At 39.3% G+C, this 6,619-nt stretch overlaps 1 pseudogene across 1 annotated transcript; it reads right to left on the reverse strand.

Annotated features, from left to right (window-relative positions):
• Nucleotides 1–211: 211 nt before the first annotated feature.
• On the reverse strand, nucleotides 212–6,024 carry LOC143549897 (adagio protein 1-like; annotated as a pseudogene). The gene is made up of 2 exons (XR_013138226.1): nucleotides 5,572–6,024; nucleotides 212–2,063 (listed from the first exon to the last, which is right to left on the reverse strand). The product of XR_013138226.1 is annotated as an adagio protein 1-like (transcript).
• Nucleotides 6,025–6,619: the final 595 nt, after the last annotated feature.

Consider the following 6,619-nt stretch of genomic DNA (forward strand, 5'->3'; position numbering starts at 1 on the left):
CCAGGGAACATGGTAAAGGAGCTGAATACAGCTTTCAGCACAGAGGATGGGTTTTAAGGACAAATTTGTCATTTCCTATGTACAAGCAACATTAACATTTTAGTTTTGGTTCATAACACAACCATACCATTACATGTGCATACATTATAAATTACAAGACCTAAGTATATTACCATATTATACCCTACCCACTGTGTCAATTACTCCATACCATTACATGTGCATACATTATAAATTACAAGACCTAAGTATATTACCATATTATACCCTACCCACTGTGTCAATTACTCCTTACCCGAAAAACTTGACACTCGATACAAAACGACGTTTTTCTGCACAAATCTGACAAAATCGTACTTTCACACGGAACACCCTCTGCAAGATCTCCAGTCTCCACACGCCTGTAAGTGCTGAGCCGAGCAACCACACGTGTTGATTTTTTTGTACAATATGTTTAGATAACAGAACTCGCTAAAGATAGTTCATGAAGCTCACTTAACATCCATTCCTCACCTGTTTGACCACCGAGAACAATGGCCCGTGTACCACCAACAACACACGTACTATGACCCCAAGCGAACCGTGGGGGCAGCCCAGGTAAGTTTAACATCCGCCATGTCGGTTTTTCTTCGGTGGATCAAGAATATAAAGCTGTGAAGCCGAGTGAAGACCCGCAACTGACCCACCAAAGACCAATATCCTACCACCCGGGAGGCTCACTGCTACATGGTCAAGCCGGGCCGGTGGAGCTTTGCCACCTGGATTACCTGCACCGGGCATTCCACTTCCAGTCACGGACCTCCAACACGGTTCATCCTCACTCAAATCCATGGTGAATACGTCACTCGACCGGAACCGAAGAGGCCCGCTTTTAGCAAGACCGCCAAACATCAAGATTTTGCGACCACCATACACCGATAACGTGTGACCCAAACGTGAAGGTGGGGTCCACGTGACCGGTATTTCCCTCCAAATCGGTTTCTCAATTGAAAGATCAAGTAGAAACGTATCGCTTAAAAGTACCCCCGAATCTGCACAACCGCCAGACACAATTAATTTAGTCCCGTCAAGAGTACATGAGCTATGCCATGATCGCGGAAGCGGAGGGGCTAAACCGGAAATTTCCCGCCATGTAGGATGTTTGGCATCTAAATCCAAAAGAAATACATCGTTGAGTAACCCTTGGGTCCCACACCCTCCAAACACCACCAAATTAGACCCGTTCACACACGAGAGCGTATGACCCCCACCGACCCGGGGGTGGTGAGCTGACTTTCACGTGTTGCCACTCAGGTTTGCTAGAGTTCAAATCGAGTACAAAAGTATCATTCATTGGTTGCATGTTGACACCCTCACCGCCAAACAAAACCACACGGTTCCCGACTGCACACGCGCTGAAATTACACCGTGATGGCTCCACCGCACCGCCGACCGACAGCTTCTTCCATGCAGCTGCTTCGAGAGTAGTAAGTTCTCTAGCTAACCGACCCCATCCCAACCGTTTAGCCCCGGGAACCGTCTCTAACACCCGGGTTGTTTCACTACCCCACGCGTTTTGACACACCATTCGCCACAAGTCCTCGTTTTTCGCCACCTCATAAAACCGCCTGCAAACCGAACCGACAGATGCGATATCGCGTGGGGTCAACCTTGAGAGTATTTTAAGGGAAATTACTTCATCAGTTAATTGTAAAATCCCGGAAAGTCCAATGGAGGAGTTGCGGGTCCCATCTGGTGTTAGCCGACACGAGAGGAGACTGGACCGAAATGGGTCGGATGATTTCACGGTTACTTTTGCTGTGGACCCCGTTAATGGGCCCAGATCAAGATTAACTTCTGTGAAGAATTGTATACCGATGATATGTGTTATTACCTCGTCATCACCGTATATAGGGGTCATACGGAGCCTGTTCATTAATGGGGTACCGTCTTTTGTGAAGTTCAACAACTCTCCTTTGAATTCAATCCCATCCTCGAGGCATCTCCTGATTTCTGAGACTACAGTAGAGTCCACTAGGGGGTGTCTTCTTTTTGCGTATGGACCTCTGCATTGCAAGAACCGGCTGAAAAAAGATCCAAAAATTAGATTGAATAAAAACAAGTGTACTCACATGTAGACAGAGCAATGATATAACATTTGGAAAATAATACACCATATTGTAGCAATAAGAAGTAAAGATGGCAAGATAGGCTCTCTGGCGAGTTGGGTAATGGGTTCGCTGAATATGTTTTCAAATACTGATTTTTAAAGTACTCATCTAAATTTCCTAAAGCTTTCAGGAGATTGCATTAAAATAAACTTAACAGACTTCTGACATTATTGGCCCATTTGACCTGGTTTCCATTTCAGCTAAGTTTGTTGTTGGCCATTTGACACGTTAGATAAAAATAGTCCAAATTGACTCATTTGGAAGCAAGTGTGTCCGTTCCTCAGTCTCTTTCATTATGTTAGTCCCTACTAATACTATTTGTTGATTTGTTCGGAGGGAAACATTCCTAGTTTTTTGTTTATTAGATCGCCCTTTTTCAGTGTTACAAGCAAATGACATTGTGCATTGTAGATAAACTACAAAACTAAATATAAAAGATAGAAAGAAATCATTAAAGAATGTTGCTTAGACCTTTGTAAGGTGACAACTTAGTTATGGTGTGCATCGAGTGCAGCTACTTTATTTCAACTACAACGCAAATCACATTTACTTCGATATATATCGTGTGTGACTCCCTATGTGTGGACACGTTATTCAGTTTGTGAATAAAACATGAAGACTTAAAAGTCCCTGTGAGGCTGTGATAAATTTGTAATACTGATTCACAGCTCTAGTACTGTAGTACAAACCACGGGTATTCGAAGAAAATAATGAATCATAGCTAAGATCTTTAAATCTAATGCAAAAACTAGGAAATCAGTCATAAAAGTATGTGCTAAAACCCTACATGTTAATGCAATTCGCCTTGAATTTCATACAGAAAACGAATAAAAAAAAATGACTCTAAGGCTTCCCCTTGAGACATTAGAACTTAGGACTCGTTTACATCCCGCAGCTCAACTAACAATGGTTATTTAAACATTAAATGAATCTGGCAAACGTGAGCATATCTGAAGTACAAGCTGAAATCCACTACTTGTTAAGTTCTAAAAGAATTGGCAGATAAAACTTGAAACCAATAAATCAGTACTGTATTCAAGAGCACATCAGAAACACAGCACCTAAACAATATGCCTTCGATTCTCACTTGAAAATACTGCCATATGCATGAAATGAATGTTTACATTTTTGAAATTCTAGTGCCAGTGTACAGACGAAAATTGAATATTAATCCATAAAGATTGTCAAAGCAATCAGTGAATCAACTAATGTAGGATGCTGCCTCATTTCCTACTAGATGCAATGGGCAGTACATCTTCCAAAGTATATGACTCTGTAAACGAGTTAGAAAACTCACAAACATGAAATGTTGGGAAATTGAAAGGCTTGGTATAAACTTTAGCATTGTGGTGTTTTAAAAGTCCTAACAAATTTATTAAAAAGATATTCCAACACCACATGAACAGAAGTGATAGACCTCAATGAATACTATCAAAATAATCAGTCATGCATCCGATCTCTTTACCATACTAAAAATCCATTTGTGTAATTCGTAAGTCCGCACACAACAGTATATTTCCAAGGGATTATAGCTTCAAATAACAAGTTCTATATCCAGATTCGCCTAAGGCTGCTATCCTAGAATATTGGTGTAAGGAAGGCTTAATAGATAATAATACGGTTATTGCTTCATAATATTAAAACTTAAAAGCTCATGGTGAAGGATAAGATTCCAAAAGAAAATCACTAAGGGAAGGCAAAAGGTCAAAAGAAAACAACCGGTATGCAGTAACTATCAGCACAAACCAGGAAGAAAAATAACTGGGGATTACAACTAGAAGCAGTAAGAAAATGTCAATCACAAAGAGGCAAGCAAGCAGGCAATGCAAACTGTACCAGTAATTGTTTGATCTAGCTCATCTAGAAATTGTAATATATTTATGTCAATATAGCAGGCATGATGTGGTGTAATCCAATCCCTGTTCTGTTGGTACAGTTATAATATATCAAGCATCAAGCATCAAATGCAGTTGCAAAGCTGTTAATGCTGATTAATGCAACACTATTTAGGAGGAAGAATAAACAAATCTAAAGTAGACAAAGACAGCCTAGAAAACTACCTCCTAAGTTACTTCTACAAATCAGTTGCAATAAACTTTTACCATATAACATTATTGAAATGTGGAAAAAGCCATCAGTTAGACTTGGTGCATTGACAATTTGGTACAACAACTGCAAATATATGTAGTAGAATAAAAAACCAAACTATTGTTCCTATTCTATTCAAAGAAAGGGATCATGGGCTATGGCTATTCATTTCTTCAATCTTCATTTCCTTGAAGTTCTATGGGCATGCCAATAAATAGTAGGCAATAACAAAGTTCAGCTTACAGTTAAATGACTTAAATCTATCATACCATTATGCACTACCAAAAGATAATCTTATCAAATATATAAACCATGAAGAGCTGAAGCTTCTAATTGTATGCTAATGTTATGCTCTTTTAGCTTAAAGCTGAATCCATCATACTATCATATACTACCAAAAAGAAATTATATGGATTACTCGTATATCCCACCATCAGAAGCTAAAGTTTCTAACTGTATGATAATGTTATGTTCTTTCTTTATTCTAAGAAGACCTAGTGCCTCATGCCCCTATAAATAAGCACCCAAAATCTCCATGAATTCAAATGTAAACTAACTTTTTTTAACAGCGTTTGGAACTACCCCAACACCCGAGTGAGCCTTCCTAAGACGGAATGTCAACCGTCCATACTAATTTTGACGCTCCAAGCCTACCTCACCCAAAAACACCATCGAGGAGGAAACCCACCACTATGGGAAAAACACCCTAGAGTATGGTTTCGAACCTCAAACCATAAAGTTAATGGCAAATGTAAACTAATTAACTGAAAACTAGAGATGAGATCGGTACCATACCCGTAATCGTGCCGGTACATGTACCCAAAAATCAATAAAAATGGGTGCCGAGTACCGTACCAAATTTTATGGTACGGGTATAGGTACTCTCGGTACGGTACCCGTTTTGATACCACTTTTTTTTTCCTTTAAATTTCCACCAAAATTGGTATTGTTACCGGTACGAACGAATAAACTAAATCGGTCCGGTTACTAATACAAAACTAGTACCACATGGCTAAATTGATATGAGTACCGACTACCGAGTTCCAAAATACCCATACCCGTACCGGTCTGTAAGTACCCTAACCCTAAAATCTTGTTACCGATACCGTACCAAATAGGCAGGTGCGGGAACGGGTACGGGTATTCAGGGAAAAAAAATCTCATCCGACTGAAAACAATACTAATTTGTTTCAGTCCGGAGCTATAATCTTAACTACTTCCAAACATGACTTCCCCCGCATATAACATTTCCCCAATTAACCTAAACAAAAAGCCCCAAAACACACTAACCCTAACCAATTACATCAACCAGACTATATAAAACCCGACTTACCAATTCCGACCGAGGACTTCTTCAGCGCGATACCCGGTAATAATCTCGAACACCGAATTGACATAAATAATGGGATTATCCGGCTCCAAAGCATCCGTAACAACAAATCCACAGGGCGCAGGCTGAAGCAGCGTATCGACGGGGAACGGGAGCGGACCGCCATCGTTTAACAAGAATCCTCCTCCGTCATCGTCTCCGCTTAGATCAGAACTGCTGCTGCTGCTGCTACTGTCCCACTCCATACAACTTAATCAATCAATCGGTTGGTTCAGTTCACCCCATTAGCAATGGATGACTGAGTAGGTTGATTGATGAAGGATTGAATTGAATCGAGAGTGAATTAGGGTGGGTTTGTTTGTTTGTTTGTGTATCGTAATAAAATGAAATGAGTGGTGTTGACGAAGCCAAGTGCAGTTTGGTTTGGCTGAATAGAAGAATACCGAACTACTACCCAACCAAAGTACAAAAGTTAGCTTCAACGCCCCGTCACACTTCGGGGGATGTGGGATCAATGTTTTTAAAAAATTGGTTTTTTATTCGTGTCGGATTTGATTTAAAAATTGTATAACCGGGTTGAATAGTACTTTAACGTGTAATTTTATATATATACAACTTCAACTCAAAAAACAACATAAAAGTGCATTAATAAACATCACACGTGAACTACACGTAACATATGAACAATGATCGAGTCAAATAGAAAGTTTGTATTTGCTATACGAAATTAATTAATTGCAAAAGATATACAAAAACCGTCCTTGGATTTGCGGGATACAAAATTTGTTGATTAATGAATCCCAAACATTGTGTGGGATTGCTTATTTTATGCAAGTTATGAATTTTTTAAAAAAGTTAAAATGTGTTTGGAAATGTGAGTTATTCTGAGGGGATAAGTTAATAAGTTACAATATTATAACTTATTAACTTAACCCAAAAGTTATAAAGAGATTAAATAATTGAGATGGTTGTTTAGAAGCATTTGGTTCATAGGGTTTTTTAAATGAAATAAAAATGGAATCAATTCTTTGAAAAAATCAATAATGTGTTT

This window comes from Bidens hawaiensis, unplaced genomic scaffold (genome assembly GCF_021521415.1).
Source record: "Bidens hawaiensis isolate Kalapana, Puna unplaced genomic scaffold, B.hawaiensis_p1.1 tig00015855_1, whole genome shotgun sequence".
NCBI classification, from domain to species: domain Eukaryota; kingdom Viridiplantae; phylum Streptophyta; class Magnoliopsida; order Asterales; family Asteraceae; genus Bidens; species Bidens hawaiensis.